Genomic DNA, 25,641 nt, shown 5'->3' with positions numbered 1-25,641 from the left:
AAAAATAAAATTTTTAAGTTTGTCTTTAAATCTATTAATATTATGAATATAATTTTTAACATATATATTTCTAGTAAACTGCGTAATCAAATTAAATAAATTAATCCTGAAAATGGTAAATAAATTTTCCACGATAGCAACACAGCGTCTGAAAACCGGGAATAGGAGCTCGCTCGCTCACTTCAGTCGGTCGCCGGAGCTAGCGCTCTGTAGTCGGCCACAACGGGCCGGTGACTGGCCAGTGTGGCCACAGCGAGCATCAAATAACACAATAATCTCACATAAAATAATCGCTGTCGTATTGCATACTGTCTCCTAAACTATCTCTTGCATATGTATACCTAGTTCCGTTGTTTTGAATAAAGTAGGTTGTGAAAGTGAACAAGATCCAGCAAAACAGGGATAAAAATTAATATAGGCTCTTTGCACACCGTTAGCCTAAGCAGGTGAGTTTTTTTAATTATTAACAGTTTGTCTATGTTCTGTTTTTTGTTTTAAAAATTCTGTAATGAAAATATATCTTTTTTTATTTTCATATATAAAAAAAATACATATTTTATTATTATTTTCGAAAGTATTACATTATAATATTTATATAATTAATTAATTATCAAAAAAGTTATCAAACAAACGTTGGCTTGTATAATCGTCCAGCCATTTTTCGGCTAAAAATAAACCGACAGCACTCGACCCCTAAGAAAACTTTTTAACTAAATTAAGGGCTCTCGCCGAGGACAGCACTTTATTAAAATGTAAATATTAACCAAAGCCCTTTATCAAAGTTTTAAATCTTTTTTAATCAGATCCCCGTAAGACTGAGTGGCTAAAGATTAACAAGAAATAAAAAAAAAATAAGGTCTACAAACAGGTACTAGCTACTAGGTCAGCAGAAATTAAAGGAATTCTAAAGGCTTCTAAGCTCAAAGCGCCTTCTTATATGAGCGTAATTGCTTCCTGTAGGGAAACACGGCGTGTGAAAAACGACCTCCCTCTACCCTGTTGCTACCAGGCTACTATAAATTTGAATGAGAAAGATGCAATTAAACTGTTGAGCAAAATTTCAGTCGGTTATTCTGTTAGATGTTTGTGTATCCAACAAGGAAATCTACATCTATTTTAGAGTGAGAAAAACTCTATAAACAATATAATAAAAATTTTTCATTGTGCTGGTAAACATTTAAATTAAACGACATTATGTCGACCTGACAGCTTATATTGTTAGGAATGGGTCTGGTAGTCCGCATTACTAATAATATTTTCCCCCCATATATATATATATATATATATATATATATATATATATATATATATACACTCGTATAGTTGTCTTTCAGCTGGTAATAACTTAATATATAATCTTTTGTAGGAAACAATAAAGAGTACTTATCTATTTACACATATAGGGGGGGAGGGGACAATTGCTAGTCCAATTGCTAGCAATATACACTTATACACTTAGAGATGAGAGTAAATTGGAAATCGAATAACGTCAATTAGAATAAGAGCAAGGATGAAAAGCTTGTTTCAAAGTACTAATGATCGTGTAAATAATAAATGAATACTCTTTACTGTTCCTTTCAAAGAAAGATACGATTATCAATCAATACGTATAATAAAATCGTAAGTAGTCGCTGTCTGTACGTGGAAGATATATAAAAAAACTAATTTAAGGGGTTATTATTGTTATAAAAATATTGTAACAAGTAAAAGTAATTGTAATAAGGTAAAAATAATATTATGAACGCAATAGAACAATGATTTTTAACATTTTTATCTGTTTGTCTGTACGTTTGTGCAGTTAATCTCAGAAACGGATTTTTAATGTGCGTTTTACTAATACGTTGCGGTTTGCTCCATTTAGTATTTAGTGTTTACTTTATTTCAATCGATTCATAAATAAAAAAAGTTATATCAATCTAAATAATCATATATGAAATGCTATAAAATCATTTATAAAATGCCGACCAAATGAAACTTTTTTTTTTGTATTGTATGTATTGATTTTAATATAGAAAAAATTCAGTAATTAGTCGTAACAGTTAGCCATAAAATTTAAATAAGAATAGTATATAATGAAATAAAAATTGTGTTCCACTAAACGACATGACTGATTTTGATAAATATTCTATTTTATGAGTAATGTTTATACACGTTACAAAAGTATGTATATTCTTTCGAATAAATAAAATTTCAAAATCGGTTATGAACTGAAAATCGAGGTCAAAGGAGATGTGATGAGAGTTTACGATATGTTTATCAACAGACAGATAGACAAACTTTCTAAATATTATTGTTTTAGCTTTTATTGTTCTTATATATAAGGGGTTTTACCATTATATTAATTTTTATTAAAAATCTCCCATATTTAAGAAAAATAATTTAAGAAAAATGAATACACAATTTTATTATATAATTAAGATGTCTATAGGTTCATTTTACAGCCGGCTATTGTCACCTTCCATAAGGTACGCCGTCAGCTTGTTTCTAAGTTGCATAAAATTAATAAATACATGACTACTAATTCAATTTACAGAACACATTAGTGGGATTTGAATCGCTTTTAGTCTCATTTTGGTAAGTGCCAAACTTTTAGTTTAACGATTAACAATACAAAGACACGGCACGAGCATACACAAGTGACTGTCTGGCCTAAAATCAGCTTCAGTACAAAAGTAACACGTTCCCCCATTAACACCATTATTTATATTTATCGTGGTTCGTTTTACAAAAACGGAAAGAGCCATGATCCATCAAAATTATATGAAGGAAAATCAATAAATGTATTTGCTGCTAAGTGCTGGTTCTTGTAGGTAAAAGTAGGGTTCCTTTATTTTACTATTTTTTTTCTATATATATATATATTCGTCACGCCTATCTTCCATTGGGGTAGGCAGAAACAACGGAACGTCAAATGCTCCGATTCTAACATACTTCATTCGCTGATTTTTTTTATATTTAATATTATTACAGTCTGAGTTGTTTCTTATTACAAAATTACAAAAGAATACGCTTACTTGCGTCTATAGACTATTTGTCATAAAACCATATTAGTTTTTATTTAGTTTTCAAAGAAGGAAACTCAATTGTTGTTTTAAAAATGTAGCAGTTCTTGTAAATAAAGAGATTTTTACATTATTTTTTGAATTTCGAATAATTAAATTTTCTAATATTTTTTTTTTCATATTTCTTTTAATAACTATGTAAAAAGTTCCACTACATTTTTGACACGTCATGTGTTACGATACCAATTCAATACAAGTAAACGGGCAATATTATCACTAAATTACCGCATTTTCAAAGTTGATAGATATATTATAATCACAACAAGTATTCAAACTAAACACGTATAAATACAATAATTATAAATTGATAGAATAATGTAAACTGATACAAGACAAAAAATAAATATTTTAATATATAAAAATTACGTACATAGGGACCTATGTACGTTTATGCTAGTTGTTAAGATTCGAAGTTGTTCCTCTTTCCGTCTGTTTCTACTTTTCCCTCTTCTCTTTTTCTGTTATATACCTTGAGCCAATTACATACTGTAATTATGTTTACAGTATACAATAGGACTTATGTTACTGTTCATTATACATATACATAATTATACACCTTATACACTTTTACAAGTTTACAAGTACTTAAACTATTACCCAATTTCATAAAACCCATTTTCTCCAAGAATTTAATGTCTACAAAATATCGCGAATAGAAATGTTTTTTACCTAAAATTGTGGAAAAAATACTTAATCTAGCAACGTTGATGCTAGATCAGCTTAACTTTTTCAATGAAATTTAGTAAATGTGTATTGTCATCTCCAACTTGAGAAATAGGATTGTATATCCCAATAAGAAAATACTAGAGCTGGTGGACGTCGACAGAGGATAAAATAATGTTTGTCGAGTTTAGTTAGTTATGTAATACTCTAACTACGAGTTGTTTCTTATTTCAAAATCTAATGTTACGAAAGGAAACACTCGTCAGCCCATAGACAATTTAACATCAAACCTCTGATCAATTTTCAAAGTTGTTATTTACGCATAGTTGACATAATTGTTCAGCTACATATCAGGTAACTGATTCTACCGAAGCGATGTTTATTACTGATGTTTTTTTTATGAATACCATTGCATCATTTCTTGAATCCCTTTTAATAATAAGCACTATCTTTTGCCTGTAAATTCTAATACGTGGATTTTGGAAATAAGTAATAGCTTCTAAGGTTGCCTGGACTCTTTCAGCTATCTCTATAGCTATTTAGCGATTTATCTTGCTTTTATGTAGTCAAGTTTATGTTTTTACTACTTTACTACATACTACATCTACTACATTTAATTCTATTCTATCAAATACTATATATATATATATATATATATATATATATATATATATATATATATATATAATTATCAATTATCATTACTACATTTAAATAGATTTTGCGTGATATTAAAACAAATATATAGACAGATAAATAAAAATTATAAAAATATTGTTTTAAACTTCTATTGCTCTAATTAATACTGGAATTAGAGCACTAAAAACTTTTGTTAAATGCCTCCTATGTACAGACGTCGAGTCATTACATTTTTGTTATATTACTAAGAAATATCATGACAAGGGACTTGTCATGTGGTCCCTGTACAGAATGGGTCACCCCTTTCTTTTCCGTGGTTGTCACAAAGGTTGACTGAAGAAGCTTAATTATTGAGGGATAGGTAGCAGCGTCCTCTTAAAACATCTCCAAAGATTAACTGCAGTTACCAATCCGCTTGCCACTGCTTGGCAACTACTTAGCAATTACTTGGCACTTGACAACTACAAAATTTCCCTTATAGGGAAGGCTTGTGTTCAGCAGTGGACAGTTGATGGTTGAAATGATGATATGTTGACGATGACAAGAAGGTCTCATATTTTTTTAAGAGTCTAATAGATTTTAATTGAGTACTTCTATTACTTGACTAACTGTGTCATTTTACGTGACCTCCGCAGCATGGAGTATGTGACAATCCAATATGAATTACAATTCATTTTGAACTATATAGTAAAGTTAAATGTATATATAATCTGTGATGAGTAAATGTAGTAGCAGATTTGCCTTTAAAGTCTTTGAATTTCGCAGGTAAAGGAAGCTTTTTTCTCAGAAATAGCACCGTCACGATATCTATAAAATTTTGTGTATTTTCACTGTGATTTTTATAACTTTTTACGGATGATAATGGAATGGTAATCTCGCTTGCGCTATCGGTATACGCTGACAGGGCAATAATCTAGGATGATAGGTGAGGATGAAAGCAGGTGAGTTGACCCATCGTGACAAATTCATATAGAATTAACCACGATGGTTTCCAATGGGAATTGTATAGAGATTTATCTGATAGGGTACTTAGTAAATGGGGCTGCTAGTACTCATTAACAACAATCCTTCATTTCTACTGCAGTATGATTGAATTTCTAGTGCAAAGGACGATGTAAATCAACATTTAAATATCCTTTCTAAATGTTTTGTCGTGGGAGAAGAGATTGCTAGTAATGGGGTCGAACAGTTCCATTGCTAACAATGTACCCTAAGAGGTCGACCTCCACGCGGTCCCGTCTGAAAACTATCGTGGTTAATTCCTGGTGAATTTGTCACGATGGGCTAACTCATTTGCTTTCATCTTCACCTATCATCTCTCACTGGTGGTCAGTGTATACCGATAGCGTATACCATTCCGTTTTTACCCAATTATCATTCATCAAAAAAAGTCCTGTCACATTTCGTACACGTATTTTTTTGGGGCAAATACTCAATTTCGTTGGTTGAATACTCCTTTGAAAGGCTCCCAATTGTTTTGACTTCACGTTGTATTTTTATCAAGTAATAATATTTGTTTAGGTTATTTAACTTTAGAATTTCAACAGTTCTGTTTTTGGGACTTCCTTTTGTTTTAACGTTCGTTGACTTGCTTCGAGGTGATAATTAGGTGCCTTATTTTACACAAATGTCCATACAAAAATATAATATTGATGATACAGTAGTTAACTGCCTACTGATGAACATAGGCCTCCCCCTTGGGGGGCTTTTCTCATAGTTGACACGCTTGGTAGGCGGCTTGGCAACCGTACTTATTTTTTTAATGGGTTATAATGGAATACGCTGGCCATATTTAGAACTAACAGAATTTTTTATCGTGCCTCCCACCAAATTGTTTATAATTACTCCTCTCCATCCAAAGGTTGCCTGCAAGAGATCGCTTTTAGCAATAAGGTCGCTCATTGTTTTCTCATAGTGATTATTTCTTGTAATTGTTTATATTTATAATAAGTTTTCTATTGTAATCTTTTGGAGGAAACAATAAAGAGTATCTATCTATGTATCTATCTATCTGGCGGAGCACCACTGAAGGATGATAAGTGACGATGAAAGCAGGTAAGTTAGCCCATCATTACGAATTAATGGTCGAGGGATAGGTAGCAGGCTAACAAAGCCTAACTATGGTTGCCAGATGGGAAAGGGATTGTTAGTAATGGGGTCTAACTGACCGATTGCTATCAACCGATTGTTTTTAATACCTTATCAGGTCGACCTCCACGCAGTTCCCCCTGGAAACTATCGTGACTAATTTATCGTTGAATTCATCACAATGGGTTAACTGAGCTGCCTTTTCATACTCACCTATCACCTCTCACTGGTACCCCATCAGTGTATACCGACAGCGCAGGCGAAGTTACCATGCCATTTTCACCCATAAAAAAAAAACTCATTATTCATAAAAACTTTTACGCTGTTTTGTCACTTTCATTCAAATTGGTAATTTAGCACTAAAGAAAGAGACAAAACAGTCCAATAGCTAAAATAGGTTTAAAAGAGGTTTGACGTATTTGGATACAGGATATTTATATTCAATACCAATAAATCATAGACGAAACAGTATACTTTGTTATGTCCATGGTACTGCCCATGTCTATAGATGACGGTTACCACCTTCCATCAGGCAGGCCGTTAGTTTGTTTGTCATTCTAAGTTGTATAAAAAAATCTGGTTATGCGGACGAAGTAATGGGCGAAAATTTGTCTCTATCAGATTATTATCAGCATTTTCCCTAAACCCTGTGGAATTATATTGTTGAATATTAAATGACGCACTGCTATGTCTAGACTGCGCCATTCGCTATGAATTAGATACGTGATGTCTCCAAACTAAACTCCTTCCCCGGAGACCTTGCCGGGGTTTGCCCTAAAATGTGTATTGGCAAGTTGGCAGCTCGGTACGTGATAATAATAGTTTACTTACTAAAGTTTACTATTATTATCAACATTATATCAGCCTTTAACTGCCACTGCTGATTATAAGCTTCCACTTGCGGGTTTTGTCAGTAGTTGTCGCGCTTGGCAGGCGGATTGGCAACTGCAGTCAGGGCTTTAGATATGTTTTAAAAGCGACGCTGCTGCCTATCCCTCGCTCTTCTTTAGTCGACTCTTACGACACTCACGGGAAAGGATATTGGTGGTGGTAAGGTGGTATATTAATTATGTACACAAACAAAATTAATATATTTTCTTTATACCACGGTGGTGGTAGTGGTGGACCACACATTTATACATACACACAACCATATATATATGGTGAAGACGTAAGTCTTAAATATATATATATATATATATATATATATATATATATATATATATATATATATATATATATATATATATATTATTGGGTTTACTCGCATTTTGATCCCATATTAATTTTGCGACGATTGAATATTGATCTATCTTTGACTGATTTATTTTATCTATTTTTGTATACCAAACGTTATCAATTTAGAGTTAGTTTGAATAGACACAGAAATGGATTATTCGCTCAACTTCAATGAACGGGGAATTTTAGAATCTCTCAAGCGAAAAGATATGGTTTCCGAGGACTTGCGGAGCTAAGATAAGCTAGTCTCGCTGAGATTGTCAGACAAAGATTGAGAGCTGAATCAGTGGATATGATTACAATACATAATCTTTAAATAAAGACTGATTGATAACAAAATTCCACATTGGATTGTTGTTTAAACAAATAGACTAAATGGCCGGCAGCACACCTGCAATGCCTCTAGTGTTGCGGGTGCTTATGGGCGGCGGTAGTCACTTACCATTATACTTGACTTGATTTTTATCATAGACATTTGCTCGATTATAAAATAAAAATAAACTAAATAAAGCATTAAACTAATTTGAAAAGGAAATAAGGCAATGTAACCGTTTTACGGTAAGGGGAAGGAGAGAGATTGTTAGAAAGGCCTTATAGATAGATAGTTAGATAGCCTCGCTTGAAACTATCAAAAATAATCGTATTTTTTGTGAATTTGCCACTATGGGCTAACTGGTCTCTCTTTATTTTCATCTATTATCATTCACTAGTACCCTGCCGGTGTATTCTGAAAGCGTCGGTGAAGTTACCATTCCATTTTAAAAAAAAAAACTGGTTTATGGTTAGGTGCAAGTCGAACTCACACGTCGAGCGTTTCATATATAGATATAATATTAAATTTATATATATATTTGTTATTTATTTATTCATAAATTGCTCACTACATTTACAGTTTCCCGAAACGTGAAATGCTGAATGTACTTATTATAGTAAAATTATAAATATATTGAGGGAGACTTTGTACAAAAGTCGATTGCTTGAGCACTTCTGTCCCATTCGTATTTCTACGGTGAAGCAGTTGTGTTTGCATGGCTGTGTTTCGGTTAGAAGGGTGGGATATGGCGTGAATTTACTGGGTACAGAGGAATAACACCTGAGTCCTCAGGAATGGCAACGCATGGGGGGTATCATGGGCGAAACAGTATACTCTGTTATGTCCATGGTACTGCTCGTGTCTATAGGCGACGGTTACCACTTTCCATCAGGTGGGCCGTCAGCTTGTTTGCCATTCTAAGTTGTATAAAAAAAAAATTATAAAATTGCAATTTTACAATACGTAAAACGAATAGAGGTTTTCCCTAGAGACTATAGTATGGGGTTCTTCAAAAAGGGTATAAGTATAAAAGTTTTTTCAGGGTTGGCAACACGAACTTGACATGCCTAATGTTGACAAGTGTTTATATGCTACAAGGACTGTTTACCATCAGATGGGCTCTATGCTTGTTTCCCACGTTAGTTATATAAAAAAAAGGTTTACTTTGTAAAGTTTTTTTGTACGACTTTTTATTTATACATATTTAAATTTAAATATTTAATATTCGTTAAACCGTGCAATCCTAATTGTTGTAGATTACGAAAGTTTGTTTGTAACAACATTTCAGTTCAGTCCGCTGTCACTCAACGAAACAACAAACGGAGCGAAATTATTATTTCATAGCCGTAATGAAGCTTGTCCTGGAATATTATGTAAGGTTACTTACCTACTTCAGGAATAAGCCAGGCTCATTAGCCCGCCTTTTTATTATAGAATGTAATCTTCTGCTTCTTGCTGAACTCCTGGTATCTATGAATCACAAATTATTTTCCTTTAAGGGAAAAGAAATTATTAGAGAATCTAACAGCTCTAACATATTGCTAGCAATACACCCTATTTGGTCAATCACCATGTGGTTCTCCCTAGAAATCAACGTGGTTAATTCTGGTAGAATTCACCATAATGCGCTAACTAATCTGGCTTCACTCTTACCTATTGCCTCTTACTCTGTGTTTTGCTCCGCCAGCGTAAATTGATAGCGTAGGTTCATTTACAGTTTATCTCACTTATGAAAAAAGATGTCTATAATTTAACACAATTCTGGATACAAAGATACCAGAGAGACACTTTTTATTGGTACTTCAGTCTCATTCGTACCTTGCAAGTGTGTCTAAACCGGTGTTTCCCAACGTGGAGCCCACGCCCCACATAGGAGGCAACTTGATAGTTAACGGGGGGGGGGGGGGGGGGGCAATTAAAAAATAGACTCGAAGCGATTTTAACCCTCTTGCTCCGGGCCATTGAAATGCAATACTACGAGTAGATATCGGTGCCAAATGTAACAAAAAAAGTAAATAAAAAAAAAGCTGTAAATATTTATTAGGTATAATTTCGTTTGACGTTACCAAAATATCAACTGGGCGATTAAAGTCGTCAAGTAAACTTTGTCGGGAAATATGTATTATATATAAAAATTTTAGAAATATTCAAGTGGGGCATGGCACAAAAAAGGTTGAGAAACACTGGTCTAAACTGTATTTTAGTACTATTATTTATACTATGTGGTATATGTCCCGTCGCCCGTATCAAACAGCGAGGACGGAACAACTAGTTGAACTAAGTGTACCAAACTATACTGTGGTATGAGAATGGGAGGTTCAAAGTTATAATACCAACGAACTAATTAGCAAATATAATGAAGTTCTCTTTTAGTAATCATGGACGTTATAAACATTTATCTTTACAAAAGGACCGCAAAATGCTTTTAGGGATCAATCAGAGATTATATTATAACTTTTGGACCTCGGTTTCCTTTTGTCTACGTAAAGTTTATTCTAACTTTAAAGGTCATTGGTGTATTTAAGATTACTTTCCAGGGAAAGCCTGTCTCGCTAAAGAAGTTATCATATATTTTTTTTTTATTTAACGGATCTGCAACGTGTACGTGACATCCCTAGTGTAGCAGGCGTTCATAGGCTACAGTAACCTTTTACCTTAAGACGAGCTGTATTTATTTATTTATTTAAGGCAAACAAACAGCTAGAACTATACATAATTATATACTTAAATAGTAATATGGCAGCCACTAAAATTTGCACAAATAAAATACAAGTAAAGCTGTATGCTTGATCCCCTTCGTATTATAAAAAAATACATTATGCACTCTCAGACAAGGTTTTGTGTATAGTTAAAAGCTCTGCTTGTATCCTGAGGTGGGCACTAGAGAAATTTGTGGTGGGCACGGCTCACCCGGCTCCTTTTTATATCCTTTAATACGTTAAAGGTAGATTTGCAAGAGCAATTAATTTGCACAACTCTGAATAATATGTTGTTTTTAAAGATGTTGTATTTACTTATTTCTAGCTGGTAAATAATTATAGTACCGATTTGAAAGTTCTTTGACTTTGAGTGGATCATTGGCGTGCACGTATTTACATTTGTCATTCATGTATGTATGGGTATATGTGTTTGATTTTGTACAAGTAGTTGCACACAACCATTTTATATATTTTGTTTTATAGTAATAGGTGGCCAAAGTTGTTGATGCCATTAAATTATTAATATATATATATATATATATATATATATATATATATATATATATATATATATATATATATATATATATATATATATATTAATAATTTATTGTGTTTTTTAATAAATTTGTGTTGTAAATTCAGATGCTACTATTGAGGCAATTTATTACAATATGTAGCAAGTTGAATGGACATGTATGGAGTGCAAAAATTATTATATAATAGGGTTCGTTAAGGGTCGGCAACGCGGACGTAGCAACTATAGGGTGAATTTAAATTTACCTTTTATTTTTAATATTTGTACACAAGTCAGTGTAAGCAGACTGTTTCGATATAATAAAAAGGCAATTAATTTTGTTCTATTTATAAAAGAAATATTCACTTAATGAAATTAGTAAACAATCGAAATAATTGATAAAATTTTTTTACATACATTTTTTTTTTATATTTATCATCAGCAGTCTGGTCTATTATTTATTTATTTCCATTTTCATTAAGTTCTAATCATTATTATTTATTTTAAATTATTGTTTTTATATGATTTTGTACATTCATTTTCAATATTGATATTGGGTTATAACAAAAATGTACATACGCGGATATACGAGTATACTATATAAATGACAAAATGGATTCATAGATTTGAACATTGATTAACGTGAAGTTTATTTTTTTTTCAATGGGTGCAAATGGTACGGTAACCCCGCCTGCGCTAACGGGATACGCTGGCGGAGCACCAGTGATGGGTGATAGATGAGAATGAAAACAGGCCAGTTAGCCCATCATGATGAATTCATCAGGAATTAACCATGATAGTTTCCAGGGAGAACCGCGAGGAGGTCGACCTGGTTAGGTATATTGCTAGCAATGGGATTCTCAGTCTCTATTACTAACAATCACATTCCCCCCACGTGAAGTTTATTGTAATTGTAGTTATTGTAGGTTTTTCTGTTCTATTTATTTATTATTGCACAATAAAACTTTGTACAAGTGGCGAGTTTAATGACATATGACATTATCTACCAGCTAACATTAGGTAAAAACAGAAAGCGTATGAAGGGCAGATGTGGTGAAAAATATGTAACATAATTATAGTAACATACTGAAATAATTATACATAATAATACATAAGAAATGAAGATTCTATTTTTATTACTATTAATTAATTTAAATTAACATTATTTTATTTAGTAATTATTATAAATATAAAATGACATATCACAAGAGTCTGTAATAGATGTGTATGAATAAAGATGTTTTAATTGATCGATTGATATCTCTTAAAGAGATTTCGTCCAATCACCCTCGAGAACTCGAAAGGAGAATATATCTATAGGGTTTGTATATAAAGCATAACATATATGGTGCAAAAATTATATTAAAAATAATTATTGTTAGAGACTATAATGAATGTTAACTACAAATATAATTAGCTATGGAATATACATATCGTACGATAAGAAAAAAAAAATACAATAAATTACAAGATATTACAAACACGCGTAACATTCCAGCGGCAATATGCCACAAATGTATGTAATATGAACTTTATTACTTTCCCGGGGAACAATATGTTGTGAAACGCGCGGTATATATCATCTTCCCGGGGTATTTTTACGTTGTTTTAGCGTTTAAGGCGGATATAATGGGTGTTTAAAAAGGAATTATTAAATTAGTTTAATAGTGTTCTTCATGGCACGAAACTTTTACGGGGAATAGTACCTTATTATGTAAAAAAAAAATTGTGTCTCGCAAAAAGAAACGGTATTCTGTTGTGACAAAAACAGTTATTTTGACTTAAACACTTAATTATTATATTTTTTTTTATGGGTGAAAATGGTATGGTAACGGTAACCCCGCCTGCGCTAATGGGATACGCTGGCGGAGCACCAGTGAAGGGTGATAGATGAGAATGAAAACAGGCCAGATAGCCCATTATGATAAATTCATCAGGAATTAACCATTTATAGTTACTAGGGGAACCGCGAGGAGGTCGACCTGGTTGGGTATATTGCTAGCAATAGGATTCTCAGTCTCCATTACTAACAATCCCTTTCTCCCCACACTAAACTATTGAACCGATATAGATAAAATTTCTATCAGACCAATCTGCAATCTGTGGACTTTCAGACAAGAAAAGATTTTTCCAAACCGTTTTCCAATGGAGTTATGAGAAAGCAAAATAAAAAAAACAAAATACAAAAATACAACAAAATCGAGAACCTCCTTCTTTCGAAGGCGGTTGAAAATATCTGGATAAAAATAAAATGGCATTACAAGAAATAAATACAAGTATAATTATACTTGAATGGCTATGTTTTTTGAAGGGTTTTTGTTTGAACTGTGAAATATATAGGTAATTTATGTATATACAGGTTATGGAGTCATAATGTTACTGACATCAGAAATGGCCACGTATATGCAGTGCCATAGACGTTACAATATCATCATAATATCAGCCGTTAATTGTCCACTAGTGAACATAGGCCTCCCCCATAAAGGGGGTTCTGCTAATTGTTGCCACGCTCAGCCTGACTGACCATCCCTCGTCCATTAAGTTTTTTTTTATACAACTTAGAATGGCAAACATGCTGATAGCCCACCTGATGGAAAGTGGTAACCGTCGCCTATAGACATGAGCAGTACCATGGACATAACAGAGTGTACTGTTTCGTCCATGATACCCTCCATGCTTTGCCGTTCCTGAGGATTCAGGTGTTATTCCTCTCTACCCTGTAAATTCATTGCCATATTCCACCCTTCAAATCGAACAAAACCATACGAAGACAACTGCTTCACGGTTGAAACACGAATTGGACAGAGGTACTCAAACATACGACTTTTGTACAAAGTCTCCCTCTGGTTCCATTAGCCGCTTCTTACGATACGCACGGGAAAGAAAGGGGTGGCCCTTGCCGGAACCACACGGTAAACCGCATTACAATATATACAGTATTATTCATAGTAATGCCATTGTTTGTAGGGAATTATTATAACTTTCCATTAGTGAGTCCGACAGCTTGTTCGCCATTCCAAGTTTAATAAACGAAAAAATAAGTATATATATAAACAATCTTTATAATGAAGTTTGTGGTGACAAGAAAGTTATTTACATAAATAGGAGTCAAAGCCGATTACGGTAAATCCGGAAAAATGGTGTTCCGGATAACCGGACCTCTGATAATATTCCGTCAAAAGTCGTTCCACGATAATACCGGTCCTTCGCACGGATTACTCGGGCACTTGAAGAAATTTGCATCTCACTCATTTTATAAACGTGATAATCGTGACAAATATTTTAATTTATTATAGAACGTGGTGTTTTGTTCACAATGTATCTATAGCTTTTTTTTTTACACCGATAAGAAAAACCGGAATTCCATAAATCATTATGGACCAATCTTACTAATATTATGAACCACGACACGGCTGTGTACATAAATGGTCAAAAAGGCATTTACCAGAGGGAGATTTTCTATAAAAGTTGTTTGTTTGAGTACCACTGTCCCATTCGTGTTTCTGCCGTGAAGCAGTTGTTTGTATGGCTGTGTTTCGGTTTAAAGGGTGGGATATGGCAGTTACAGGATGCAGAGGAATAACACCTTAGTCCTCAGGGATGGCAACGTATGGGGGTATCATGGGCAAAACAGTATACTCTGTTATGTCCATAATACTGCTCATGTCTATAGGCGACGGTTACCACTTTCCATCAGGTGGGCCGTCAGCTTGTTTGCCATTCTAAGTTGCAAAAAAAGGCATGAAATTATTACACAAGTTGCATTGTGTCCATACAACAAGTTGAGACAATTCGGAACCCTTCAACTTCCCCTATTGAATTCCCACATTTGTTTACATTACATTCCTATAGAATCTCGACTTTTCGGCGACGCCGCCTCTTTCCCTATACCCATAAATCTTGACAGTGTTGGATTTCTTCGGGTTTTATTTATAGTTTCTGAGGAAAGTATCTATAGTTTTTTTTTAGATAAAAAACTTTGTGTGAGCTGTAGAAAGGAAAATCTGCACGTAAGTACTTTATATTGAAATACTACTGTGATATGTATTCGTAGTCAATTGAAATAATAAAGGTCTGTATGTCTGTATGGATAAATGAACCTGTCACAGAACATTAATTATTTTCTCTCTAACCGCACTGGGTTGGCTAGAAGATATCTCTTTTAGAGATAAGCCCACACTTGTTAATAAGTTGTTAAACTAATCGCTGTATCTTTAGTTCAAGTGCAATAAAGAATATATATTATTCTATAGCCTGTAACTACAAAGTGAAATTGAAATCATTAGTGTTTTTTTCTTAAGAATAGAATAAAATAAATGTTTTATAAATGAATAATAAATAAATAAAAGTATTATTTGAAAGTTGTGTAGTGCAACTGGCCATTTTCTAAAGAAATATTTTTTTTGTAAATAAAATTGTGTTCTACTAAAAACCGATTATAGTTGTAGCAAAACTAGTCATTCTAATTTTAAAATCAAACTATTGAACCGATTTTGATAACATTTTCATGGGACCAATCTGTTATTACCAATCATTTGTTGACCAAGTATATCCTTTCAAAGAAAAAAAAAAAGATTTTCCAAATCAGTTTATAACTAAGGTAGTAATAAGGTAACAAATAAAAAAAAAATATATAAAAAAATACAATCGAATTGAATATCTCTTTATTTTTTAAGTCGGTTGAACGGTTCTAAATGACAAAACATTTAGAGCTTTCTATGCTAACTTAATACCTGGACATGCAGTATTAAATGGAAGATCAAACTATTTTTATCCGCAGCAAAAAATAAGATTCCATAAAAAGAAACCGCCTTCAAAAAAATTAGACAAAACCAGTTATTTTAATTTAATAACTAAACTATTAAACCGATATAATGATGATGACGGTTTATTTGAGTGGCTTGAGTTTAGTGAAGTGTGTTTCGGTTGAAGGGGATATGGTGTAAATTTACAGGGTACAGAGGAATAACCCCTGAGTCCTCAAGAATAGCAACGTATAAGGGGTATCATGGGCGAAACAGTATACTCTGTTATGTCCATGGTACTGCTCATGTCTATAGGCAACGGTTACCATTTTCCATCAAGTGGGCCGTCAGCTTGTTTGCTTTTCTAAGTTGTATAAAAAAAGTGGCACAATCGAAGTAATAACAATTTAGGAAACTCATTTGAAAATATTAACATTGAAACTTGATAGCTCAGTTCACATCTGAACAATTTATCGCGAGATATATGTGTTAGTAACTTCAAACGGCCAATTTATTGCCGATAAAACATCGTGTAATGTTTTCGGCTGCTTTTCTTTGTGTAGACAAGTTTCAAACAGATAACAATGTTTTGTAATAAGTTACCGAACATTCAAAGTTGTGAATGGCTATTCAAATAATATTATTTTCAAATAAGTCAACTTTGGAAGTTATGAATAATTGATCGATGACGTCTTCTGTAAACAATCGTGTTCTTGGACAATTAGATAATTAAAAAAAGAAAGGATTTTCCAATTTCTTTTTTTTTATCATTTAAGAGTTTCCTCTTGTCGGTGCAACCAATTCATGCATCTTCCTCCAGCCAGCTCTATCTCAGGCCGTATATTCTGTATATGCAATATTTCTTTTTAACAAAGAAAATATATTTTATAAATAAATTAATTATATCATTTTCGTATTTATATATGTATATATATATATATATATATACATATATATATATATATATATATATATATATATTTAAAAATGTATTTATCTATATAATCTATACTCTGTTACTAACTATATAGCTACTAATAATATAATTTATTATTTAACATATTATTTTTGTACCATATATGTTATACTTTATGTACGAACACTTAGATAATTTCTCCTTTCGGATTCTCAAGGTTGACTGGAAGAAATCCCTTTAACCGATAAGTCCGCCTGTTTACTTTTTTGTTATAACCTAATATGTATGTATTTATAAGTGAGTATACAGAAGCATATAAATAAACAAATCTACATTATGGCAACTCTATTCACGCAGTTTGGATAAAAATATTGATCTATTTTTACTAAAATATTTACACGGAGACACTATCTGTATTATGTAAGATCCTATGTATCGATGATGTAGCTTACTATATGTGATAGGTTAAAATCGATTGAGTAATATTTGAGTGTATCCATACAAACAAATAAATCTTTCCTTTTGGGGGGAAAGGGATTATTTACAATTATAACCTATTCTAGTGCGGTCGCACACATCAATGCTGTTAAAAGGACATGATTGTGTGCTATTACGTAGCAGATTGGCTTCCCACGAACTGTGGACCCCCCTAAAAAAAGTTAATAGTAATGCAATATTAATTTCCATTGCCAGCAATGGTCAGGTCGATATTCACGTGCCACCCTCTGGAAACCATCATGGTGGGCTAACTGATATGCCTATTCAATTTCACCTATCATCCGTAACTGGTGTCCCGCCAGCATATTACGTAAGCGCAGTCCGGATTACCATTCTGTTTACGTCTATTAATAAAAAAATGTTTTCTTTTTATAATATTAATTACAGTTTATGTAATTAAGTAACAAACATCCAAATACATAGATAAAATCTGTTACAATATTAGTCAGGCACGTATTTCATTATTACAGGGTTGACAAAAATCTTTTATCTCCAGGAAACACTATTTTCTCTTGCGTATATTCGTTTACCAAGTTAATTCGGTATTATTAGATAGTGGTATATTTATAAAGGATACAATCCCTTTCTCAGTAATTAATGTTCTGATTAGATTAGTGATGATAAGTGTATAGAATATTTCCAGTGACGTGCGGAGTTAGATTTTTTCAATCGATTTTTAAAACGGGAAGTGTGTTTATGTTTATAGGTGACGGTTACCACTTTCTATCAGGTGGGCCGTCAGATTGTTTGCCATTCTAAGTTGTATAAAACAAAAACAAATAAATTATTTTTTTAATCGGTTCAATTTAAGTTGTATAAGAAAAAAAACTTATTGGACTGGATCAAAATAATTAAAGATTTTGTTTCATAAAAAAAACGTACTTCAAATGTGATAAAACTAGTTATTTTGATTTAACAACTAAACTACTGAATTTATTATTATATATTCTTTATTGCACTAAAACATATAGTAACAACAAAAAGTTAATAACAATGTTTATAATTTGTGTATTTTGATAAAATTTATCCCATGATCAATTTGTAAGTATATTCTTTTAAATTATAATCTTCTAAAACGGTTTTTATTGAAGTAGTTATTAGTTTATATAAATATTTTTTTTTTACAATACAGGGAGCAAACGAGCATGCGGCTCACCTGGTGCCCATGATCACCCACAACACTAACAGCATTGCAGGTGTGCTGCCGGCCTTTTAAAAAGGAATATACTCTTTTCTTGAAGGTTATGTTGTCGTATCTGTTCGGAAATACTGCTGCTGGAAGTTGATTCCAAAGAGTGGTTGTGCGTGGAAGAAAGTGCCTTGAAAAACATATATATATATAAGATAGTAGAACCATCATTCACAAATCGATTTGGAAAATTCTTTTTTTATCGGAAAGTATGTACCTACGTTCAGATTGGTCTCATAAAAAAATCGGTTCAATAGTTAACAAGTAGCTTTTAAATCAAAATATTTGATATTGCCACAATGGAAGTCACGAAGAGTCTAAGTACTCGGTACTTAAGTATTAATTTGGGTATTCGATTATTTCATTACAATATCGAATAATGTTTCAAACGATTTAGGAAGCTTTTATTTAATCCTTACTATAATATTATAAATATGAGTTCTATGTTTATTACCTCATAACGTCTTTAATAGCTTAAACAATCGCTATAAAATGTGGTGTGCATATTATATGTTCGGTGGAGAAGGATATAGGCTATTTTTTTTCTAGGTCATTGAACACATCCCAGCTACGCGGATGAAATAAAGGGATACATACACACATAAATAAATGTTTAAGAATTTATTAATTTCACATTTAATAATTAAGGAAAAATAAATAAAGCAAAACATGAAATCTTACGACAAAGCAGCGTTTTTGTATTCGAGTATCGCAAGTACTCGGAACCTGTAATCAAACATTGTGTATCCGAATTTTGTAGTATATCCGAGCACGTGAGTAACCTAGTAAGTATTTGAGTCGATACTCGAGTCGGACTGACTCGGCACGTCACTAGTTCTATGTATTTGATAGATGATATCTTGATTGAGAGCAACAGTATCAGCGTCTCACATCATGATTTGATTAGTAAGATACAAACGTGGAAATGAATTTGTTTATTTGTTTGTTACCTTTTGGCGCCATAATGTCTCGACCAATTATAGTAGTATTTGGGACTTGTGACCTACATCTTCGTACGTGTAGGTAGGTAGAAGAGGTCTAATTTTTTTTTAATAAATGAGAATTGTACATACTTTATAATATAGAGTATGTACAATAGTAATTTTAAATAATTATATTGAGTTAATATAATTAATTAAAATTACTATAAATATGTATCTGGCCGTGTGGTCCCGGCATAGAATAGGCCATCCCTTCCTTTCTTGTAGGTTTTTTTTACAACACAGGGGGCAAACGAGCATGCAGCTCACCTGATGGTAAGTGACCACTATGGTCAACAACACCTATATATCTGGCGCTGTAGTCTCGTCATAGAATAGGCCATTCTTTCCTTTCTTGTGGGTGTTGTAAGAACCGATTAAGGGAGGGCAAGGGATGAGCAAGGGATGGGCAATAGCGTTTTAAAGAGACGCTGCTGCCTATCCCTCGACAATTAAGTTCCCATAATCGCTTCTTACGATACCCAAAAGAAAGAGAGGTGTGGCCTATTCTATGCCGGGACCACACAGTCACTCATATCATAGTATTTTAGTGCATTGTATTACTACATTTCAATAAACCTAAATAATAATTCTTTTATGTATTCATGAAATTCAATTCATATTTCTCAAAATAAATGACTTAGATCTTAGTTGAAGCATTTCATCATACTGAGTACGGATCTGTTTACACGACAAGTAGTGGGTGTGAGACAGATTTATACCGGATTCGGTTGTTTGAAGGAGACGGGGTATATAAATAATTCATGGTTCGCGATTCTCTGCATAAGCGTTGTCATCCCGCGCAATAGTGACATTTACAAATCTTTTATTCAATGACCACGTAACGACTTTCTCACAACGTATTGTACCCTTTTTATTGTTCATTATTATTTTTTTATTTATATTTTATTAGATTTTTATTTATCGTCGACTGTTCAAATACGATTTTTTTTATACCGCTGAGGTAGCAAACAAGCATACGGCCCACCTGATGGTAAGCGGTTACCGTAGCCTATGAACGTCTGCAATACCATAGGTATTACGCGAGCGTTGCCGACCCTAAAGAAACCTCTTTACCCCCCTTTTAAAGAATCCCATGCTGTAGTCTCTTGGGAAAACCTCGGCAGGGAGCTCATTCCATAACCTGAGTGTTCGTGGGAGAAAACATCTCTGAAACCGCGTTGTACGCGACCATTTAGGCTGTAGGGTATTAGGATGAACTCTCTGTCGATGGCGAGCCGTAAGATGATAGAGAGTGGCCGTAGGCATCATATTAAATAATTCCTCTGAGCACAATCCGTTGTACAAGCGGTAGAACACGCAGAGTAAGGCAAAATCTCTCCTAAGACTTAAGGGTTTCCGACGAATTCTCAATTTCTTCGGACATAACATCCGAAATAAAAACTGTATGGAACGTCTAATTGTTCAAGGGTCAGTACAAGGCAAACGTTCTCGGGATAAATCACCAACGCGATGGAATGACCTTATAAAAACGGCCACATAGCTATCTATTGTGGAATACTCTCGATCGGCTGTGAGCAGAAATAGATGGAGATACATTGCGAGAACCACTATAATCATGAAAACTAAGACCACTCTATCAAGAGTGTACGACTGAAGGGAGAGAGATTTTTTTTTGATCCGTACGCGTACTTTCAAACCCTCAGTATAGTGATACAATTAGTGTCATCTAGTGGATGAGTAGGTAGATGAAAATATTTTGTCTCGCAAGCGGAGATATGACAGCGCCGCGTCAGTTGTCTCGTGACCACGGCCGGTGTAACATGCTCGAAACGTCGACATAATTCAAGTAAATTATCATAGTTTACCTAAATGATCGCGTTAATACTCGAACCTTATAAAATTTGCAGCGTGAAAGTTTAAGGCCTATGTCCAGCAGTGGACATTTGACGGCTGATGTAATGATGATTGTTTTGACTTCTATTGCCTTATTAAAACCCCACATATAAATTTGCCTTAAATATCTCCCTTGTACAGGCATTGTCTAGTTACATATATTAATAATTATATGTAACGAAAAATATTTGCGTTAATACATTACATTTAACAAAAAAAGTCTCTGTTTATTTATAGATTTATGTCATGTGGAAAAACATTTGGGTTTTAGTAATATTGAAATTTTAAATATAGAACCAAATCCGAGAATAGCCGCCAAATCCTGGACCAAATGTACAGAATGTAAATAGAAATTAATTGAAATAAATATTGGATTATAAAAATGATATTTTATATTTAATACTAAATTTAAATATTTAATTAAAATTGTATTCCGCAAAAAAAAAGCTGCAATTGTTACAAAACCAGTTATTTTGGTCTAGAAGTTAATTATTTAATCGATTTTGATAAAAATTTCTATAGGATCAATCTGTAAGTACGTATATTCTTTCAGATAAAGAAGAATTTTCCAAATCCCAAATCGGTATAGAACATAATTCCATCAGTTGTAAACCAATTCAGAAAATTCTTTTTTTTTATAAAAGGATATACTTATAGATTGGTTCCATAGAATATTTATCAAAATTTCTTCAGTAGTTTAGTTATTAAATTAAAATAACTGGTTTTGTCACATTTAAAGTCAATATCTTTTTTGTAGGACACAATTTTTAATTGTCAATAATGGAACATAGATAACGCATGTCAACATTATTAAGAACGATATTCCAGTATCTACGATTTCCACTAATTTCTTAGAAAAGCTTAACAGAATTCATAATCTAAGGAATACCTTATATCACGGTATTTTCACACTTCGGTACGATTTATTAGCATGAACACACTGTATGAATCGTTAAACTGATATCCGCAGCCTGTACCTTCATAAATAGCTGAAGGGGTGCCTTCCGTTAATATTAATGTTACCAGATCATCGTATCTGTGCGGGATATGAAATACAAAAGGCAAATTAAAGAATAGTTCTATCAGAGATTTAATTTAAATTTCAATGTATGCGTGTAATTCGAAATTTAAATGTGTAACTTGCAGAACAATTGTACCAGAGACTAAATTAAATTCTTTATTATCATCATCATTATAGCCGTTACCTAACCTGGACACTGGTGAACATAGGTCTCCCCCTTGGGGGGTTGTGCTAAAAGTTGCCCCGCTTGACAGGCGGATTGGTAACCGCAGTTAGATTTTGACGACGTTTTAAGAGGTACGTTGATGCCCATACCTCGACCATTGAATTTCCTTAGTCGTTTCTTATTACACTTATGAAAGGGATAGAAATTATTTTCTATATTTACGCGTAATTCGAAATTCAAAATTGCAATCCTATATTTTGTGACTATTAGAGCTGCAACTTTCATTATGAAATAAAATCATACTAGTAAAGCAGAATTTATGTATAAACACGCGATTCATGTTCTAAATTCAAATATTTTAATTCTAATGTATTTACGACCTCGATCTGTGAAACAGCTAGTCGTTTATCGCTATATTTTATTAGTTTTAAAATAAGAATAGTGAGACTTGAAAATAGTCACGATTGATATTTCTATTTTTTTATTCTCGTTTGTAAAACATTTTTAACATTTTTATTTTATTGATGGGTATTAAAACTCATAAGACAAAATTTTATTTAATTAATTTGCAACTATGGGAAAGACAATAAATTGTGAGGAATTGGGACGTCCTTCATCAATCTGATATATGGCGACACTACACAGAAAATACGGTCGCCTGTGATTCAGTGGGATTCACATCAAATATCACATATTTGCCAGAGACCAGTTTTGCATAATCCTCTATTCTATTTGATATATCACAGTAGAATAAGTAAACTCGCGAGATCGAGTACTCCTTAGATGTATACGCTAAAAATATATATATAAATTTATTAGGCTTTTGAAAAAAAAGCAGAGGTCGTAGTATTCTAAAACTTTATTTTTAATATACTTATTTTAAAACGAGTTGAATGCTTCAATAAATGGTAATTATAAACATTATTGTTTGATTGAATTTAGAATGGAATCTTAATTGACAGGATTCACCTGTACTTTTAGTAAGGATCGACAATGCATTAATACCACCAATAATACCGTTCTCGTATATTGTATAATATTTCTTACTGAATCCTGTAGTATATTAGTAAGGATCGACAATACATTACTACCGACTACAATATTGTTCCCATATATTGTGTAATATTACTTACTGTATCCTGTAGTATTAGTAAGGATCGACAATACATTAGTACTGACAACAATACTGTTCCCGTCTATTGCATAATATTCCTTATTGAATCCTGTGGTATTAGTAAGGATCGACAATACCTAATGTACTGACAACATTACTGTTCCCTTCTTTTGTGTAATATTCCTTACTGAATCCTGTAGTATTAGTAAGGATCAAAAAGACATTAGTACTAACAACAATACCGTTCCCGTATATTGTTTAAGTTTTCTTACTGAATCCTGTAGTGTTAATTTTTCATTTAAGCGTTTCCTTTTGTCAGTGTATTTAACTCATACATTTTCTTCCAGCCAGCTCTGTTTCAGGACATATCTTTGACATCCCTATATGTCATGACACCTAACGTTTCCTTTATCTGTTCCATGTAGTTATTCCTTTATCTTCCCCTTCCTCTTTTACCCTCTATTTTTCCTCCTAGTATGTTCTTTAAAAAATCGTCATATCGTAAAAGGTGGCCCAACATTTTGCTTCTATCGTTCACTATTGTTTTTATTAATGTTCTTTTCTAATTCACACTTTTTTTTATACAACTTAGAATGGCAAACAAGCTGACGGTTCATCTGATGAAAAGTGGTAACCGTTGCCTATAGATATGAGCAGTACCATGGACATAACAAAGTATACTGTTTCGCCTATGATACCCCCCATGCGTTGCCATTCCTGAGGACTCAGCTGTTATTCCTCTGTACCCAGTAAATTCACGCCATATCCCACCCTTCAAACTGAAACACAGCCATGCAAACACAACTGCTTCACGGTTGAAACACGAATGGGACAGAGGTACCCAAGCAATCGACTTTTGTACAAAGTCTCCCTCAAGGCTTCCTCATATATTCTTCTCTTCCTTCATATATTCCTCTTAGTATTAGTAGGGATCGAAAAATACATTACTGAAAATAAAATTGTTGCCGTATATTACGTAATATTTCTTACTGAATCCTGTAAATAACACTCGTGAAAAATACAGAAATACGAGTATATCTCGTGACTTACTGTTCGTGTGTATAAATACATAAATGTGTATATTGCACAGATCATTGACAGTAATATTTCACATGGAATTTCCTAAGGGGAGCGCGGGTTAAATATTACTATGCCATATTTTCCGCATCATATATATTTGTTTCGGGCTGAACTCGGAATTGAGTGGGTCGTATAGTGTGAAGGGATGGAATTACAACAAATATATATTCGACTGACTTCAAAAGAATGTTCAAAAGAAGAGTTTTTATTTCAGTTTTGTATTTATTTTTATCTTTTTATCATTATTATTTCAGCTGTTAACTATTCACTGCTGAATATAGGCCTTCCTCATAATGGGGGGTTTTGCCAATACTTGCCACGCTTGGCAGGCGGGTTGGCAAACGCAGTTAGGCTTTTAGAGATGTTTGAAGAGAGACACTGCTGCTCATCCTTCGCCCTCTCTTACGACACCCACGGGAAAGAAAGGGGTGGCTTATTCTATGCCGGGACCACACGGCGAGGCGATTTTGATCTTTGTTACTTCATAACTCGGTCAGTTCTAAACCGATTTGAAATATCCTTTTTTTATCTGAAAGGATATATTTGGAGATTGATCTTATAAAAATATTATTAAACTCTGTTCAGTAGTTTAGTTTTTACATCAAAATAACTGGTTTTGATACTTTTGAAGTAGGTTTTCATCTCTATTGTAACAGGCATCCATAGGCTTCAGTGACGGTTTACCATCAGACGGGCTGTATGCTTATTTGCCACCTCCGTGGTATAAAAAAAATATTATATTGTCTGTGATATTAGTAATGATTTTGTAAGAATTATTATGATAAAAAAGGCAAACAAAACATTTATTTTTAGAATTGTCTTTCCTGTTTCTTTATATACTGAGTTTGTTACAAT

At 33.0% G+C, this 25,641-nt stretch overlaps 1 protein-coding gene across 2 annotated transcripts in view; it reads left to right on the top strand.

Annotated features, from left to right (window-relative positions):
• Positions 1–197: 197 nt before the first annotated feature.
• LOC113511244 (inactive dipeptidyl peptidase 10) overlaps positions 198–25,641 on the top strand; it is a 202,909-nt gene continuing 177,465 nt past the window's right edge. For both annotated transcript variants that reach the window (XM_031912149.2, XM_026894862.3), the window contains exon 1: positions 198–446. The gene's annotated coding sequence lies outside the window, so the exon portion shown is untranslated. The remainder of the gene's footprint in view (positions 447–25,641) is intronic.

This window comes from Galleria mellonella, unplaced genomic scaffold (assembly GCF_026898425.1).
Source record: "Galleria mellonella isolate WM207_F2 unplaced genomic scaffold, CSIRO_AGI_GalMel_v1 utg133, whole genome shotgun sequence".
Classification (NCBI taxonomy): Eukaryota; Metazoa; Arthropoda; class Insecta; order Lepidoptera; family Pyralidae; genus Galleria; species Galleria mellonella.
The sequence above is the reverse complement of the archived record's forward strand: the minus strand, read 5'-3'. Positions and strand labels throughout refer to the sequence as shown.